At 43.4% G+C, this 20,134-nt stretch overlaps 1 protein-coding gene across 1 annotated transcript in view; it reads left to right on the top strand.

Moving 5' to 3' along the window:
- The window catches only part of DSCAML1 (DS cell adhesion molecule like 1), a 347,817-nt gene that overhangs the window by 198,786 nt on the left and 128,897 nt on the right, over window positions 1–20,134 (top strand). The gene's annotated exons all lie outside the window — the stretch shown is intronic.

The following is a 20,134-nucleotide window of genomic DNA, read 5'->3' as shown; positions in this document are numbered from 1 at the left end:
CCAGGGGAGGAATGAAAGAGCTTTGGAAGCAGCCAACCCAGAAAGTAGAGAACCGAGCTGAGCCGTAGGACCAATCAAGTATTCTGACCATAGGCATCATGACTCCCTGAGCACATTTTTCTCCCTGTTCTTCACCTCCATTTCCTTCCTTAGCCCATGAGAAGACCACCCATTCATTCTCTTAACAAACATTAATGGAGCTCAGCACAACCCTGCTCTCTGGGAACACTAAAGAGAAGTAGGCATGGTCCCTGTCTTCATGGAATTCACTGTATCTCCGAGAAGTAAAGCTCTGATACCTGAAACATCTAGACAGCTAAATAGCTATAAGAAACAGTGAGGCTCTACTTACTCCACATTCAAAAACACATTCTTGAGCTCCACAAAGCTTTTATATGGAATAACATAATTATTAAATATTCTAAATATATCATGTACCTCTAGAACTGGATGGGAATTTAAATTTATTCACTTATTAATAAATATCTATTGAATACTTACAGTGTACAATCTGTGTTCTAGGCACCAGGTACACAGTTGTAAACAAAACAAATGAAATCTCTGACCTCATGGATTTTACATTCCAGGGGAGAGAGATAGTCCACAAACAAACAAGAAAAATATCAGCACAGACTATTAAATATCAGACAGTGGTACATGCTGTGTAGAGAATGGAAATAGAATAAAGTAAAAAGGAATGCTTGATATCTACTGCAGATTGGGTGGTCAGCAAAGGCCTGTCTGGGAGGTGACATTTAACTGTGTGAAGATCAGTGACAGAGCTTCCAAGCACAGGGACAGCCAGTACAAAGGCCCAAGGTGGAAATGCTCTTGTACTAAAGAGAGCTAGAGTGGCTAGTGTGGTATGAGCATGAGAGCCACAGAAAGGCAAGTGGGAGCCAGATTATGAAAGACTTTAAGATCCTGGTAAGAAATTTGGATTTTATTTTAAGTGTTGTGGCAAGATATAGGAGTAGATGACATGTTTTTTAAAAGAGCACTTAGGCCCTGGCCTGGTGGCTCAGCTGGTTAGAGTGTCATCCTGATATGTGAGGTCTCTCCATATATACACCCCCTCTTTAATATCAGTAAATAAATTTAAATTTTTAAAAAAGAGCACTTAGGGTGCTGAGTAGAGAATGAGTTAGAGGACAAGAGTAAAAGCAGAGAGAATGGTCAAGCTACAGAGCCTGGGTGGGGATGAAGGAAGCTTAGACCAGGTCATGACAGTGTATTTGGAGAGAAGTAGAAGGATCTGAGGTCTATTTGGAGATCAATCCAACAAGACTTGCTGATGATAATATAGGACAGAAAGGGAAATCAAAGATATTGGCCACATTTTGGGTTTAGCCTCTTTAGGGATACACTTTATGGAGAATGGGAAGACTGGGGAGAAACATTTGGGGTGCTAGGATGGAGCTAAATGTTCTGTTTTGTACATGTTCACTTTGAAATGACTGGTAGACATCCAGGTAGAGGTGAAAAGTAAGCAGTTCTAAGGAAAGATTGGGGCTATGGATTTAGACCTGGGAAGCCATTGGCATATGGGTGGGATTTAAAAACCACAGAATTGTTGCAAAAATCAAGGGAGAAAGTCTAAATTGTCAGGATTGTGGTACACCAACATTGAGATGTGGGATGGAAGAGAAGAAGCAGGAAAGGAGGTGAGGAGGTGTGGCAGTGAGGGAGGAGTAGGCCAGGGTAAAATGGCCTCATGGAAGCCAAGAGAAGTTAAGAGTTTCAATAAAGAGAAGGTGGTCAGCTGAGTAAATGCCTCTGATAGGACAAACAGGATAAGAAAATATTCCCTGCCACCTAGTTCATAAACCTGGCCATCCATTAAAATCACTGTGGGACTTTTTAAAAATATAGATGCCCAGACTGCATCTCACATTTATTAACTTGGACACTCTGAGGATAGGGCCAGGACATCAGACTTGTAAAATGTGGTCCTGTGATTCTGGTGCAGCAAGGCCATGGACCAGGGTGTGAAGATCACTAATCTGGCCTAACTCCTGGGCCAGAGTCCAGACTCAGTCCCCTGTATGGACACAATACCCAGGGACTCTCGGATTAGACCACAGACCCCCTAATACCTACTGTGGGGCTCTCTCCCTTATACTGCATTGCCACTCTGGTTGGGAAAATAGGATTTGTCATATAGAAACAAGTTGTAGGACTTCCAGGCAAGATGGAGACATAGGTAGACACACTGTGCGTCCTCATACAACCAAAAAAAGGACAACAACAATTTAAAAACAAAAAACAACCAGAACTGACAGAAAATTGAACTGTATGGAAGTCCAACATCTAAGGAGTTAAAGAAGACAGATTAATCCAGACCAGTGGGTGGTGTGGAGTCAAGCAGCTAAGGCAGCTAGCAGACCAGGGCATGCACAGTGGCAGCTGGCTGGCAGAGGACCAGGTGGCCCCACATTTGCACATAGATAAACCAGGTGAAACAAAGGAGGAGCGGGATCTCCCAGACTCACAGGAATATTCATTGGAGAGACCCACGGGGTCCTAGAACATACACAAACTCACCCACATGGGAATCAGCACCAGAAGGGCCTAATTTGCTTGTGGGAAGTGGGGGAAGTGAATGAAATCCTGCAGAGAGCAGAGCAAGTGCCATTGACCCCTCTTGGACCCCTTCCCCACATACAGCATCACAACCCAGGAAAGCAAGTTGCCCTGCCCTGGTGAACGCCTAAGGCTCCACCCCTCATTATGTAACAGGCAAGTCAAGACAAAAAAAAAAAAAAAAAAGGCCCAAAGAACAGATCAAAGCTCCAGAAAAAATACAAGTAAGCAACGAAGAGGTAGCCAACCTATCAGATGCACAGTTCAAAACACTGGTGATCAGGAAGCTCACAGAATTAGTTGATTTTGGTCACAAATTAGATGAAAAAATGAAGGCTGTGCTAAGTGAAATAAAGGAAAATGTACAGGAAATCAATAGCGATGGGAAGGAAACTGGGACACAAATCAACAGTGTGGACCAGAAGGAAGAAAGAAACATCCAATCAGAAAAGAATGAAGAAACAAGAATTCAAAAAATTGAGGAGAGGCTTAGGAACCTCCAGGACATCTTTAAACATTCCAACATCCAAATTATAGGGGTACTAGGAGGAGAAGAGGAAGAACAACAAGTGGAAAAGTTATTTGAACAAATAACAAAGGAGAACTTCCCCAATCTGGCAAAGGAAATAGACTTCCAGGAAGTCCAGGAAGCTCAGAGAGTCCCAAAGAAGTCGGACCCAAAGAGGAGCACACCAAGGCACATCATAATTACATTACCCAAGATTAAAATTAAGAAGAAAATCCTAGAAGCAGCAAGAGATAAGGGGACAGTCACCTACAAAGGAGTTCCCATCAGACTGTCAGCTGATTTCTCAAAAGAGACCTTACAGGCAAGAAGGGGCTGGAAAGAAGTATTTCAAGTCATGAAAGGCAAGTACCTACATCCCAGATTGCTCTATCCAGCAAAGCTCTCATTTAGAATGGAAGGGCAGATAAAGTGCTTTTCAGATAAGGCCAAGTTAAAGGAGTTCATCATCACCAAGCCCTTATTTTATGAAATGTTAAAGGGACTTATCTAAGAAAAAGAAGATTAAAAAAATGTATAGTAAAATGACAGCAAACTCACAATTATTAACAACCACACCTAAAACAAAACCAAAAGAAACTAAGCAAACAACTAGAACAGGAACAGAACCACAGAAATGGAGATCACATGGAGGGTTAGCAATAGGGTAGTGGGAGGAGGAGAGAGGGGGAAAAGGTACAGAGAATAAGTAGCATAGATGGTAGGTAGAAAATAGACAGGGGGAGGGCAAGAATAGTATAGGAAATGTAGAAGCTAAAGAACTTATGACACATGGACATGTACTAAAGGGGGGAATGTGGGTGGGAGAGGGTGTGTAGGGTGGAGGGGAGTGAAGGGGGGAAATGGGACAACTGTAGTAGCATAATAAAAAAAGAAGAAGCACAAATTAGTAGATACAGAATAGACAGGAGAATGTTAAGAATAGTATAGGTAATGGAATAACCAAAGAAATATGCATGACCCATGGACATGAACTAAGTGGGGGATTGCTGGAGGGATGGGGGTACCAGGTGGATGTGGGCAAAGGGGAAAAATTGGAACAACTATACTAGCACTATACTATACTATAGGTTAGTATTTTATACTAACCTATAAAATATATTTTTAAAAAATGGTAATTAGCCTTTGAAAGCCACCATTTCTTTGACTCCAGCCCAGTTTTCAATTATCGGCGTTTGGGTTATCCACGTGCACTGATACAAATGTTGACTCTGCAGCTTATTGTTCCCTGACATTCAGGGCACAGCTGGATCTCTTCTCTCCAGCAGCTTCTGCATACTTAGGAGCTGAAGACTAAAATGTTTGGATACAGAGAGATTCTTTCACTTGTTGAGAACAATCACGATTCACTGTGTTGGGTGAGGCTTTGGAAAGGAATGGAAGAAGATATTTATTCCTTGAGTATGTCTCACATGCCAAGCACTATGTTAGGAGCTTCATGTAAACTTTCTCTCTTAATAAGCCCAATATCTTGGTTCTCTTATTTATTCTGTTGACTGTAATAAACACCAGAAACTAAGGATGATAAAAATGTTGGCAGTAAAATGAGAGCTGCTGGAGTAGAAAGCAAACAAATTAGTGTGGGAAGAGTGCACTGCTGGGAAATTCACCTGCTTGTCCAGAGACTGATGAGAACCAAGCCTGGACCCACTGGATGAGTCAGGTCTGTCCTCATGATCTGTGATGGCAGCCCCTCACATCAAGAATGGGAGTTGGCCCTTCCCCACTACATGGGAACCCTCTCATTGGTCACTGTGGAGTCAGTAAAGCTAAGAATGAAGCCCCAGCCTCAGGCAGGCCAATACTCATTCCGAGGCAACTTCCTTGTGGGCCCTGGTTGTAAGCAGGAGCAGGTGGTCCTGGAGTGTTTAGATGAGGGCACAGCTTCCTCAGCACCAGAGCCATCACCAGGAGACTCTGGGATTCAGCACAGAGGTGGGGCTCTGCTGATGGAGGAAGGAGCACCCCAGGGAAAGGGCAGCCTTTGTTTAGGTAGTGACTGAGCACACAAGCCTCTGAGATCCCAAGCCCTGACAAGAGCCCAGGGACTAACCACACTCCCTCTGTTCTGCAGTGCAGACAGGCAGCACCCCAGCACTAAGGGCACAACCCTCTCCTTCCTGATGGCCACCCTACAGCACACCCTCCTGTGTGGAAACAACAGCACTGTCTGTTTCAGAGGACACAATTCACAGCATGTTAGTTAGGGGCAAGCTATAGGTTCTTCTCATTCAATACCTATCAACCCTAGCCACACAGCAAAACCACTAGAAGTTTGTAAAATCAGATACCAGGCCCTTACCCAAGGCTACATAATCAGAAACTTCAGGGATAGAGTCTAGGCTTCCACACTTTGAAAAGTGGTCCTAACATGCACTAAAGATGGAGAACCACTGATCAATTATCAAGTCCCCTGCAAGCTTTTTTTTTCCTCTACCAGGAAACTCTTCATGACAGAGCTTTTCTTCTCAACTGTGCCAGCTCATGCGGACCTGGACCCTGGGCATTCAGTATGTGACCAGGTCTGGTAGGGGGTTTTCCACAGCAGGTAAGGGGCAGAGCCTGGGAGACCCCATGCCCTAGACCTCTGCCTTGGTAAGTGGCAGAGAGCCAGGCTCAGAGGCCCACATGCCTAGAACTGGCCTCAGGAGAGGTGACAACAGAGGCGCTGTAGAGGTGATGTCAGTTCACCTAGTTCATTTCCTGGCTGGTGCTAAAGAACCCCCAGGTCTGGAGGAAGGGCCAATACACAACTCTGGCAGAGGGCTAAGAGCAGAGGTCAAGTAATTTGCCAAAAGGGCAGGCTACTCGGGAGATATCCAGACCATGATAGCTCACCTTCCAGGTAATAACAGTAGGCAACTCCCTTCTGAGCCCACCACCAAAACACCGTCCACCTACTCTTCTCACAGGAAAGGAGAATAGGGGGTCTTTTGAGAGCAGACAGACACCCCCAAAACCAAGCCTCTGTGGGACCACCCAGAAATCAGAATTTTCTGTTCCTGTCTCTGCCCCTAAATGGATGGGTTTCCCACAAGGACACTGCTGATTCATCCTTCTGCAGAGTTAGATCTCACAGAAGATAAAATGGACACCCAAAAGCCAGAAAGTGGCCCTCCCAGAGTGGCATAGGAGTCAAAGTCACATGGTGGATGGGCACTCTGAGTCTTCCACCCATGCTATCCACCCCTGAAATGAGGGATTTGGTGCCCCTTATACCCAGCTCCAGAAAGCCATGAAGTGTTAGAAATGGAGGGACCCCAGAGTAATACCTGTCCACCTTATAACACTTGTCGACCTTAGGGCTGCTTTAGACCCACCCAGCCTTCATTTTGAGGATGAAGACATCCCCAGAGCAGGGATGACACAGAACCAGAGCTGGAGGAGCTCCCGCACATTGCCTGGCTCTTTCCACTTCTCATGCTACTGCTGCCCTGGGTATCCCCAGGGTCACAGCTGTCCTGCTCAACCCAAAGAGCATTTCCCACCTAAGGTGAATAAGAGAGCTTGTCATATAGCAACAGGCTGAGGAGGGGGTCAGCTGATACAGTGACCCCTGGAATGCATGTACCTGCAGACAAGCCTTTATTCCAGCTGTCCCCAACCTCTGAGAAAGCCCCACCCCTCCACTCTGCTAACCAAATCACTGTTCTCCTTAAATCCTGAGCACCAATACTCACCAGAATCAGAGTTGCCTTCCCTGCCTGACCCACACCCCTCCCCAGCACTCTCCCTCCCCAACCCCAGGTGCAAGCCCACTCTTTTCAATCATATTTGGCGCAGCCTGTGTCTGCCTCTTCTTCCCCACTAGACTACATGATCTTTGAGGGCAGGAACTCTAAAATATCCTTCTCTGAATCATTTGTTCCTTCTTGCCCAGCAAGCATAGAACATGGCTACATATATCATGTGTGTGTGTGTGTGTGTGTGTGTGTGTGTGTGTGTGTATAAAAGTTAGAGTGGGTCAGGCTGTGATAACATATATGCCTTCAAAAGTGGAATGACCCTGGCAAAGTGGCTCGGTTGATTGGAGCATTGTCCCATGCACAAAAAGGTCATCGGTTCAATTCCCAGTTAGGGCGCATACCTAGATTGTAAGTTTGGTCCCTGGTGGGATGCATTCCAGAGGCAACCAATTTAACCAATTTATATTTCTCCTCTCTCTCTCTCTCTCTCTCTCTCTCTCTCTCTCCTATTCCTTTCTAAAATCAATAAATGTATCCTCAGGTGAGGATTTTTTTTAATGTTTTTTTTAAGTGGAATGGTTCAAACACAGAAGTTTATACACAATTCAATGGCCCTGTGGGTAGGTAACTCTTTAGGCACCAGCCTCTCCCACATTATGGCTCCTCCACCCCCAGGGCCTCAAGTTGGGTGCACCAAGCCACAGCTTCAGGAAAACCCCTTTACCAAAACAGCACTTCCAGGGGGCCAGGAAGTGAGGTCTAGCCATGCCCAGAAAGGGGGATACAGACGCAGCTTAACAATTATGCCACCAAAGCCTAAATGGTTGCTCAAGCTGGCTCATCAGTTAGAGTTTGGGGCTTGGAGCCCAGCAGGGCTCTCTCCTCTCTTCGGCCTTCAGGTTCTTTGTGAATAAATGGGCATGAATCACCAGGCTTTCCTGCCAGGGACAGTGGTGATGAGAGCCGAATGATGCAGCAGCTCCTACAGAATTTCTACCTCCAAGTACTTGACAAACAATAGGGCTTTGCATACCACTAGTGACTGATTACCATGATGGGCTCTGCCTCCTGTTTGGCTCCTGGTCTCCAACACCCCTACCTCTGGAATGTTCCACCAAGCAAGGGACCTACAGCTGGTGCATGCTGGGCCTTCCCCATTGGCTGTGCCAGGGTTCCCAGATCCATGAAGTGGGCTGGGGGTGGGGGAAGGATAGGCTTTCCTTCACCAGGAAAGGTGTGGCTGCATCTCCTTGCATGTTCCCCTTTGGCTCTTGCCTGAGGAGGTATAAGGGATAACTTGGAATTTAGAGTGCAGCACTCCCTGGGGGTTGGAACCGGCTTTGCTTTATTGATGTGATGCTGGTGAAATGGACAGCGAGAGGTTGCAGAACAGAGAGCCTGCCCACATCTGCATATTGTGTCTCAGAGATGCCTTCCCTGAAGGATTAACTGAGGATGGGGCAGCACATAGATCAGGAGAAGGCTCTGAGGGGGATGCGAGGAGGGCTTCTCTGCCTACCTGTAGCTGCCAGAGGCTGACAGAAGCAGTCCTGCCCAGCCCAGCCTGAGGTACTCTTGAGAGGTTCCTCCAGACTGGAATCGGACTGATCAGTACCCATAAATGAGGACCCCAACCCACTCCCAGCTCTAGAAACCTAGGCACAAGTTTGTAGTGGGCCTATTAATAGTCCCTGGATGTGGTTGGCTGACAGTAGCAGATAAGGTTTGGAAAGTTCTTACTGTTCCAGGACATGTGTGAACTTTGAGTGCTCACTTAGTAGCAGCAGTGCGTTTGAGTGGGTTCCTTAACCTCACTTTCCCCATTTGGGGAAAAGGATGCTAAAACAGTAGCTCTCTCCCAGGGCTATTATGAAGAATAAGTAAGACAGCATCTGTGCAAGCACTGGGCTTCCCACACTGTTAGCATGGTTGCATTTGACCCAGAGAGACCAGCATGCAGAGGGACTTCCCTCTGCCCCAGGGCAAAATGTAATTGACCCAATATTCTGAGAGAAGAAGGGCTCTCCGGCCTTCTTGGGAGGTCTGCTTATACCTGCACTTGAACAAGCAGAGGGAAAAGTTGATCAACGATATCTCATCTAATTAAGAAGACATGGCAGATAACCCATCTTTATTCTTCATTTGCTTCCCTTCACACTGAATTTTATTTTATTTTTTAAATTTTGTATTAGTTTCAGGTATACAGCATAATGGTTACACAATTGTACACTCTACAAAATCCTACCACCCCCTGCCTTATTTCCAGTACCCACCTGGCCTCATATATAGCTATTTTTACAGAAACAACCCCCCTCCCTTAGAGTCTCTTTTTTCTATGGTTCTTCTTTGCCAACCATCTTGTTAGGAATGGCTTGTTAGGAGTGCCAGAGTTTGGTAAAAAGGAAAGGAACTATTTATTCAAAAGTTATATAGGTTTAAAATAATGGCAGAATGTCATCATTAAATCCCAAAACCCTTTTAAAACACCCCCAAACACATACACAGTCCTGCCTCCTCTTGCCAAACCAGGCCAGTCTGGGTATCATATCTCAGGAAAAGAAATAGAAGTCCATAGGTTAGCTAGACTCTTGTTCTTAATCCAAAACCTCATCCTCAGGGTGGGCCAGTGGGAATCCTCCATCCTTCAAACCGTTAAGAGAGAGCTCTGAATGGCTTCTACATCTCACTTTCCTGCTTCCTAAGGCAAGTGGTCAAGAGATCCCCCTCTCCACTCCCAAAACCACCTGGCTAAGCCCCCACATGGCTGCCATGCCTGGGTTTAAATCCTGGCACAAATCTTCCTCTGTAACCCCATTTCTGACTTCTCCCACAATCAGTTACACCTGCTAGCACTTCCGCATTCTCTGCCTATCTTGGATGCCTGAGTTAGGCCATGCAAACATGGCCCAGTAGTGTGGAGCTAACCATCTCCAAGCTCTGGTGCAAGCGCTGTAGTGGCTGGGGGGGAGGGGGGTCACCTCAAGGATCAAAGTCATGCATATCTCCCTGGCTCAGTGCAGGCTGTGAAGCTAGCCTGCTATTATTGATATGTAAAATAACTCTCAATCCCTGTGCCGCTGCTCTTTCCAGCCCCCAAGCTAGGCTTGTGGGGGGCCCTGGGGCCTCTCAGCCTATACCACATTAAGCCTACACCCTATTACATTATCATAATATCATTGACAATTTTCCCTATGCTGCACTTTACATTCCTGTCACTATTTGTCAACTACAGATTTCTATTTCTTAATTTCTTCACCTTTTTCACCCAGTTCCCCAATCTCCCTCCTCTCTGGCAACCGTAAGTCTATTTTGCTTCTATTTACTTAGTTTGTTTATTTGTTCTTTAGATTCCACATGTAAGTGAAAGTGAAATCATATGGTATTTTTCTTTCTCTAATTGACTTATATCACTTACCATAATACCTTCTGGGTCCTTTCATGCTACCACAAATAGTAAGATTTCATTCTTTTTTATGGCCAAGTGGTATTATTATATATTATATATGTACCACTACTCTTTTACCCACTCCTCTATTTTTAAATTATATTTTATTGATTATGCTATTACAGTTGTCCCTATTTTTCCCCTTTTGCCTCCTTCCACCCAGTACCCCCTACTCCCTCAGGCAATTCCCACACCATTGTTCATGTCCGCGGGTCATACATATATGCTCTTTGGCTATTCCATTTTCTATACTGTACTTTAAATACCCATGGCTATTCTGTAACTACCTATTTGTACTTCTTAATCCCCTCAACTCTTCATGCATTCCCCCACACCCCACTCCCATCTGGCAACCATCAAAATGCTCTCCATATCCATGATTCTGTCTCTGTTCTTGTTTGCTTAGTTTGTTTTTTAGATTCAATTGTTGATAGATCTGTATTTATTGCCATTTTATGGTCATAGTCTTGATATTCTTCTTTTTCTTAAATAAGTCCCTTTAACATTTCATATAATAATGGTTTGATGATAATGAACTCCTTTAGTTTTTCCTTGTTTGGGAAGCTCTTTATCTGTCCTTCAATTCTAAATGATAGCTTTGCTAGGTAGAGCAATCTTGGTTATAGGTTCTTGCTTTTCATGACTTTGAATATTTCTTGCCAATCCATTCTAGCCTGCAAAGTTTGAGAAATCAGCTGATAGAAGGACATGCAAGTCCAGGAAGCACAGAGAATCCCAACAAGATGGATTGCAAAGAGGCCCACTCCAAGGCACATCATAATTAAAATGCCTGAAAAAGAGAGAATCTTAAAAGCAACAAGAGAAAAGCAGTTAGTTACCTACAGGGGAGTTCTCATAAGACTGTCGGCTGATTTCTCCACTCAACTATTTTTTTAATTTTTTATTTTAGAGAGAGGGGAAAAAAGAGAGAAAGAGAGGGAGAGAAACATAGATGTGAAAGAGAGAAATATCTATTGACTGCCTTCTGCAAACAGCCCAACTGAGGACAGAGCATTGAGCTCACAACCCAGGCAATGCCCTGACTGGGAATCAAATTAGTGACATTTTGGTTTGTGGGACAATGCCCAATCAACTGAGCCACACTAGCCAAAGTTCCACTCATCTATTGATGGGCACTTGAGTTGCTTCCCTATCTTGACTATTGTAAATAATGTTGCAATGCACATAAGTGTGTCTATATTCTTTTGAATTAGTATTTTGGGTTTCTTCAGATACTTTTTCAGATATATCTCCAGAAGTGGAATCACTGGATCATAAGGCAGCTCCATTTTAAATTTTTTGAGAAACCTCCATAATGTTTTCCATAGTGGTTGCACCAATCTGCATTCTCACCAACAGAAGCACATCCTTTTCTCCACATCCTCACCAACACTTGTTTTTTGTTGACTTATTGATGATAGCTATTCTGACAGGTGTAGGGTAATATCTCATTGTGGTTTTAACTTGCATTTCTCTGATGATTATTGACATTGAGCATCTATCTTTTCATATGTCTACTGACCATGTGTATGTCCTCTTTGGAAAAGTGTCTATTCAGGTCTTCTGCCAATTTTTTAATTGGATTGTTTTGGTTTTTATGTTGAGTTGTATGAGCTCTTTATAAATTTTGTATATGAGCCCCTTATCAGATATATCATTGGAGAATATCTTCTTTCATTCAGGAGATTGTCTTTTCACTTTGTTGATGGTTTCCTTTGATGTGCAAAACCTTTTTACTTTGTTGTAGTCCCTTTTGTTTATTTTTTCTTTTGTTTCCCTTGCCTGGGGAGATATATCAGAAAACATATCACTAAGAGAAATGTCTGAGATTTTACTGCCTATGTTTTCTTCTAGGAGTTTTATGGTTTTGAGTCTTACATTTAAGTCTTTAATCTATTTTGAGTTTTTCTTGTCTAGTTTTAATTTTTTAATTCTGCAACAAAATTTTTTGTGCAATTTTCCCAACACCGTTTTTTGAATAAACTGTCTTTACCCCAATTTATGTTCTTCCTTCCTTTGTCAAATATTAATTGACCATATAGGCATTGCTTTATTTCTGGGCTCTCTAATCTGTTTCATGTGTCTGTTCTTATGCCAGCACCATCTGCAAACAATGACAGTTTTACTTACTTCTTTTCAAGTTGGGTGCCTTTTATTTCTTTTTCTTGTCTGATTGCTGTAGCTAGGACTTCCAGTACTATGTTGAATAAGAATGGTGAAAGCAGACATCCCTGTCTTATTCCTGATCTTAAGGGAAACACTATTAGTTTCTCCCCATTGAGTATGATGTTAGCTGTGGGTTTGTCGTATATGGCATTTATGATGTTGAGATATATTTCCTCTAGTCCCACTTTGTTGAGAGTTTTTTTTTCATAAATGGGTACTGGATTTTGTCAAATGCTTTTTCTGCATCTATTGATATTGTCATATAATTTTTATCCTTCATTTTGTTTTCATAGTGTATCACATTAATTGATTTGTGGATATTGTACAAATTTGCATCCCAGGAATAAATCCCATTTGATCATGGTATATGATCTTTTTAATGTATTGCTGAATTCAGTTTGCTAATATTTTGTTGAGAATTTTAGCATCTATGTCCATCAGGGATATTGGGCTATAATTTTCTTTCATTATATCTTTATGTGGTTTTGTAATCAGGATAATGCTGGCCTCATAAAATGAGCTTGAGAGTCTTCCCTCCTCTTGAATTTTTTGGAATAGTTTGAGAAGGATAGGTTTTAATTCTTCTTTGAACGTTTGGTAAAATTCACCCATGAAGCTATTCAGTCCAGGGCTTTCATTTGTTGGAAGTTTTAGTATTAGTAGTAGTAGTAGTAGTAGTAGTAGTAGTAGTAGTAGTAGTAGTATTGCTTCCATTATGTTAGTTGTAATAGGTCTGTTCACATTTTCTGTTTTTTCTTAATTCAGTTTTGGAAGATTATATGTTTCCAGGAACTATCCCATTCTTCCAGATTGTCCAATTTGTTGACATATAGTTGTTCATAACATTTTCTTATAATCCTTTGTATTTTTGTGGTGTCATTTTTTACTTCTCTTTCAATTTTTATTTTATTTATTTGGGCTCTCTCTCTTTTTCTTGATGAGTATAATTAAAGGTTTATCAATTTTATTTATCTTTTCAAAGAATTAGCTCTTGATTTCATTGATCTTTTGTGTTTTTTTAGACTCTGTTTTGTTTATTTCTGCTCTGATCTTTATTATTTTCCTTCTTCTACTCATTTTGGGCTTTGTTGTTTATTTCTAGTTCCTTTAGGTGTAAGGTTAGATTGTTTATTTGAATTTTTTCTTGTTTCTGAAGATAGGCTTGCATTGCCATAAATTTCCCCCCTAGGATTGCCTTTCCTGTGTTCCATAGATTTGGGGTTGTTGTGTTTTCATGTTTGTTTGTCTCAGGGCATCTTTTGATTTCTTCCTCGATCTCATTGTTAACCCACTCATTGTTTAGTAGCACATTATTTAGCCTCTGTGTGTGTGTGCTTCTCATTATTTTCTTGTAATTGATTTCTAGTTTCATGCCATTGTTGTTGGAAGAGGCTTGATTTAATTTTAATCTTCTTAAATTTATTGAGATTTGTTTTGTATTCTAACATGATCCATTCTAGAAAGTGTTTCATGTGCACTTGAAAAGAATGTATATCCTGCTGCTTTGGGGTGAAATGCTCTGAAGATATCAATTAAATCCACCTGGTCTAATGTGTAATTTAAGGCCACTCTTTCCATGTTGATTTTCTGTCTGGAAGATTTATCCACTGATGTCAATGGGTTATGAAAATCCCCTAAAATGAATGCATTACTGTTGGTGCCTCCATTTATGTCCATTAAGATTTGCTTTATAGCCCTGGCTGGGTGACTCAGTTCGTTGGAGCATTATCCCATACACCAAAATGTTGGAGGTTCAATCCCTGTTCAGGGCTCATATGGGTAGCAACCAATTGATGTTCCTCTTTCTCACACATTGATGTGTTCTCTCTCTCTCTTTCTCTCTCTCTCTCTCTCTCTCTCTGTCTCTCTCTTTCTCTCTCTCTCTCTGTCTCTCCAACCCTCCCCCCAAATCAATAAACATATCCTTGGGTGAGGATATAAAAAAGATTTGCTTTATATATTTAGGTGCTCTTATGTTGGGGAACATAGGCGTTATCATCTTGTTGGATTAATCCCTTTATTATTATGTCCTTTTTTGTCTCTTATTATAGCCTTTGTTTTAAAGTCTATTTTGTCTGATATCATATTGCTACCCCAGAATTTTTTTGTTTCCATTTATATGAAATATATTTTTCCATTCCTTTACTTTTAGCCTGTGTGTCTCTTTTGTTCTGGAAGGGTCTCTTGTAAGAAGTGTATAATATATATAGGTCATGTTTTCTTATCCATTCAGCTACATAGTCTTTTGATTGGAGCATTTAATCCATTTACATTTAAAGTAAAACTATGTTCCTCTCTTCCTCCCTTCCTCCCTTCCTTCCTCCCTTCCTCCCTTCCTTCCTTCCTTCCTTTCTTCCTTCCTTTATATTTTTCTCATCTGGGAAGCTCTTTATTACTCCTTTAAATTTAAATGATAGCCTCGCTGGACAGAGTAATCTTGGTTGTGGGCCCTTGCTTTTCATCACTTTGAATATTTCGTGCCACTCCCTTCTGGCCTGGAATGCTTCTGTTGAAAAATCAGCTGATGGTCTTATGGGAGCTCCTTTATATATAACTGTCTTTCTCTTGCTGCTTTTAAAATTCTCTCTGTCTTTAACCTCTGGCATTTTAATTGTGATGTGTCTTGGTGCCTCTTTGGGTTCATTTTGTGTAGGACTCTGCACTTTCTGGATTCATGTGTCCTTTTCCTTCACCAGGTTAGGGAAATTTTCAGTCATTATTTCTTTAGTTAGGGTATTAATCTCTTGTTCTCTCTCTTATTCTCTTGCCCTTATGATGTGGATGCTGTTATGCTTGATGTTGTCCCAAAGGTCCCTTAAACTATCCTCATTTAAAAATCTTTTTTCTTTCTGATGCTCTGATTGGGTGTTTTCTGCTACCTTGCCTACCAAACCATTGCTGGTTTGATCCTCTGCTTCATCTAAGCTGCTGTTGATTCCTTCTAGTGTATTCTTCATATCAGATATTCAATTCTTCATTTCTGACTGGAGTTTTTTATGGTTTCTATGTCCTTCCTTATGCTTACTATCTCTTTTAGTTCTCATTGAGTCATCCATTCTTTCTCTAAGTTCCTCAAGCATCCTTATAACCATTGTTTTGAACTCTGTATCTGATAGGTTGCTTGCCTCCTTTTCATTTAGTTCTTTTTCTGGGGATTTCTCCTGTTTTTTATTTGGGGCATGTTTCTTTTCCTATCCATTTTGGCTGCCTCATTGTATTTCTATATATTAAGTATATGTGTTATGCTTCCTAGTCTTGGTGTGGAGGCCCTATGTAGTATGTGTCCTGTGAGATTCAGTGTCAGTCTCCCTGATCACCTGAGCTACGTGCTCTAGGAATGTCCCTGTGTGGGTTATTGGAGCCATCTGTTTGTAGTTGAGTTTTGATGACCATTGGCCTATTCATGGGTCAGGTTGCCCCTCAGGCTGGCTGAGTGTGAGAATCAACCCTGACCACAGTGTATGTGCTGCTGTGTAGGAGCTGACCCCACAATACAGACTTCACTCCAGCAGAATCTGGTGCCTGCCAAGATTTCCCTTTGGGTGTGCCATTTGTGGAGCTAATTGGGTCATGTTCTGACATGGACTAAAGTCCACCACCGGGTGTGTTTGTTCTGGGCATCCTGTGTGGGACTCCAGTATAGTTCCATGTCAGGCACTGCCTGTGACCAGCCCTAGGCTACCTCTTTGGAGCTACAAGGCAATATACAGTTTGTGGCTTCTTCTGCTGGGTCCGGGTCTGTGTGTGAGGAGCAAGGCCAAGATGCACACCAAGGCCAGCTTTCACCAGCACCAAGCTCAGGGACAGGTCAGCAGATGGCCCAGAGCAGCCTAAAATCTGCCATTTTTATCTTAGGCTCAAGCAGCCACTGAGTGAGCCTCTGGTGGTATGTGAGTTGCATGAGGTAGGTTCTCAGTATGTCACCACATAAGAGAGAGCGGTGTTCACCAGACTGACACAGATTCAAACTTGACACCCATGTTGAATCTGAGGCCACTCATCAAAAGTCTCAGTGTACACTAAGGCCAGCCACCACCTGCCTGGGGCCTGCAGACTGTTGTGGTGGGACAGGGTCTCAGGGAATCATCAAGGTGAGGCCAGCAGATTTAAGCAAGCCCAAAAAGACCAAGATTAGGCTATGTAAAGGGAGGACTCTGCACAGGAGCAGTGGTGCCAGTAGCGTGAAAGGGGAAAATGGCCCTCACCCTAGAGCCACACAACTCAGTCTCTCCCTGAGTCCTCCTAGACCTCCTCAAAAGCCTTTCAGGAAACTCTGCACTAGGGGCCCAGGTTGGACACACAGCCCCCTGACTTCTTTAAGAGCTTTGGAGTTTTGCAGAGTGCAAGCTCCACAAGGGGGACCACTAGGAGTTAGAAGGGTGTGACCAGTGGATGTTCCATTGTGGATGGCACCACTTAGTTGGCATGGGGGGAAATGGCTCCCACCTCAGAGCCACACAATGCAGTCTCTGACACCCCTTCAATCCCTCTGGACTTTCTAAGTCTATACCAGCAGCCCAGGTAGCTGACTCCTCTGCAGGGTATGAGCTTGGCAGGGTGGGGCAATAGGGAGTCTGGAAGGAGGGGCTAGTGTATTTTCCCAGGCTGATGCTGTGCACAAGAGTGCTTGACCCAGGAAAGATGGTGCCAGGAAAGAAAGTGTGAGAGAGGAACTCAGCACAGGGACTGCCTTCAATCTGAACTTTAAAGACCAGCTCTTTGCTAGGCATATTCCCCCAGATATTAGCCTCCCCAATAATTCACCTGCATTACATATTGAGCACCTCCTAAGTGCCCATCATTGATGTTAGATGGAAATCAGAGCTAGTATTAACTGAGCACATACCCCATGACAAAATGGGGGCAGGCAAGAAGGCCCTGGCAGAGAACAGGAGACCAGGAGGAAGGCTGAGGCCTTGCCATGGACCATATTCCACAGGAGGTAACCCCCATTACTAATTCTGACAATAAGATGACAGATTAGAAATCAGGATCCCTGACTAATTCTAGCTCTCCACCTTTGCCTGGGTGACCTGGGGCAAGTTGCAGCTCCCTTCTCAGCCTCACTTCATCTCCCAGAACTAGGCTGAGAATCCAGTGAGGCTACAACTGAGCAAGCCCTTGTGAAAATTACACAGAGCTATTGTGAGAGTTTTTCTATTTGAAGAGGACGGCCAGACCACACAGCTTTGGGAGATGGGGGGTGGACCTCAGGACAAAGACCTGAACCGAGAGTCTGTGGCCATTCTTCCTCTTCCACCTTCTCACAAATAGCTTGTCTGAGCAGGAAAGCAGAGAACTTACCAGGGCCCAGAGCCAAGCCTTCACCTGGGAATGCCTGGATCACAGCTGAACAGAATGACAGAGGCTAAAGGCTCCAGGATATCACAGTGACTGAATGAAAGAACACTGAGCAGGGAGTCCAAAGAATGGGGTCTCCTTCCAGCCTAGCTACTCGCTCACTTGCTCACTCCAAGGTTTTGGAAAAATTACTCTCTATCATTTTGAGCTTCAGTGTCCTCATCTGTAAAATATAGACAATAATACCTACCTCTAGAATTGTTAAGAGGACTCTGTCACTAGTACATAGTAGCTGCTCAATAAATGTTAGCAATGACTACAAAGATGAGGATGATTTCCAAAGCCCCTTCCTGCTCTTGAGTTCTCTGCTACCAACTCAGTGATATCTCTCAGGCCCTCACAACTATTTGTGCTAGTGCAAAGAGAGCTGGGCACAGTATAGGTCCTGGAGAGCACTTGTCTCCCCACCAGGGCTCAGGTCATTGGGCCCTGCTGCTTCCCCACAGTGATTTCATTACCTCACTTGTCTGGGACTCCTTGTGCCACCTGAAAACTGTTTGATGTGGAAGCTGGATTCTACACGGGGCCAGGACTGATCCTTGAAGCTTAGCATCTATGCTCAGTTGCCATGTGTGCAAAGCTGGCCTTGCAGCTAGTGTAGAGCCAGGCTGGCACGGAGCAGGAAAGTTATCCTGCTTTGAGCTCTCCAGGGAGCAAGGCTCCAGTCTCAGCACCAGGTTCCAACTGCCATGGCCATTGGCTTCCTTGTGTTTTAGTTGTACCTCCCACCCCCAACACCATGAAGGGTCAGGGCCCTCAGTGGCCCTTTGAGTCAGTAGGCACAGTCAGCAAAGAGCTGCACCATCTGCTACTGACCACCAGACCAGCATTTACAAAGTGTGATGGTCAAGGGTCGTGCATTCACAGTAAGCAAATTCCTTTACTGTAGTACCTCTCAGAGCCTTTAATTGCTCAGTCACTTACCATTTATTGGGCACCTACAAGGTGCCTGGTACTCAACTAGTTGCTGGGAATAGGTGGTGAACAAGACACAAGTTGTATGCTCTTGTGAGCATATTCTAGTGTATGGAGATAGAAAGTAAATTTGTAAGTAAATAAGAGAGCTTTAAATAGTGGAGAACACTGTGAAGAAAATAAACCAGTAAAAGCATAGAGAGGAACTGATGTGTTAATGTGCATTGTGAATATCTAAGGGAAAACAGAACTGCATTTTCTATGAACAATTCTCAGGATTAGAATTCCTTGGCAAGGTCTGGAGGAAACAGAGCACTAGAATGGTCCTTCTAAAACTTGGGTTAAATGTGTCAGCCTTTGGCATAAATCCCTTAGGCATCTCCCATCACCTCCAGAATGGTATTTAACACCTTCGCTCAGCTGGCCTGAACCATTCCAGCTCATCTCCGACCTCCCCTCTATAAAGAGCCAGCTTGAAATCTCCCCATCCTGTTTCATAAAGTTTGCACAAGATATTCTCACTTCTCAGAAAGTCTTCCCCCACTTTCTTTACCTTGTAAATACATCCTCAGCATATGAAGCTGTGTTAGCCAAGGAAGGAAATCTGCTGTAATAAACAGCTCCAAAATCTCAATGACTCACAAATTTATTTCTATATCACATCCCAGTGAGACAGTTGGGGGCACAGTTCACCTCCCGCTGGGATCTCAGAGCTCTGTCCTGGATTCCACACATGTGGCCAGTGAACAGAGATAGGGAGTAAGTGTGGAGTGGGTGCATCATTTTAGCCCATATCCCATTGGTCAGAATGTGGTCATACAGGCCCATCTGGCTGCACAAAACACTAGGAACTATAGCTTTACTCTTAGCCTCTTACAGGAAGAGTAAACTAGCCAATAGCATTACCTGGGCTACAAAGACCTAGTTCAGGTATCACCACTTCTGGAAAGCCTTCCTGTCCTTCTCCTTAGCAAAATTAGAACAGAATAAATTAAAGGCAGTAGCTTGTTGTGAGAGAAGGGATATGGGATGGGACCTGACAGACCTAGCCTTGTGTTCTCTTTCTGCAGTTTGAGAGGGTGAAGCTAACCTGACTTCTGACTCCTTGACCTTGCCAGCTCCCTAACTTTGCACAAGTTACTCTTTTTGTCTCAATTCCTTGAGCTATAAAATAGAAGTGATGATGATGAAGATGATGATAATGATACAAATTAGTTGGAAGGATAATCTGAGGTAATCCACATGAAGTGCCTGACTCACAGTGAGTGCTCAAAAATGTCATCTATTATTAGCATAAGTTCTGAGAACCTAGGGCTGGTCATCAGTCCTCTGGCCCCAACCTTGTCACAAAGATGACAGTGAGGGGTGCGGGAGATGCTGCTCCTAGAAGCATCTACCCATCTCACAGAATGAACCTGCTCTTCTTCAGCCTGGAGCTCTGGCACTGAGAGG

The sequence above is a fragment of the Phyllostomus hastatus genome, unplaced genomic scaffold (assembly GCF_019186645.2).
Source record: "Phyllostomus hastatus isolate PE091 unplaced genomic scaffold, TTU_PhHast_1.1 phas_contig_113, whole genome shotgun sequence".
Classification (NCBI taxonomy): Eukaryota; Metazoa; Chordata; class Mammalia; order Chiroptera; family Phyllostomidae; genus Phyllostomus; species Phyllostomus hastatus.
This window is presented reverse-complemented; position numbering and strand designations above follow the sequence as displayed.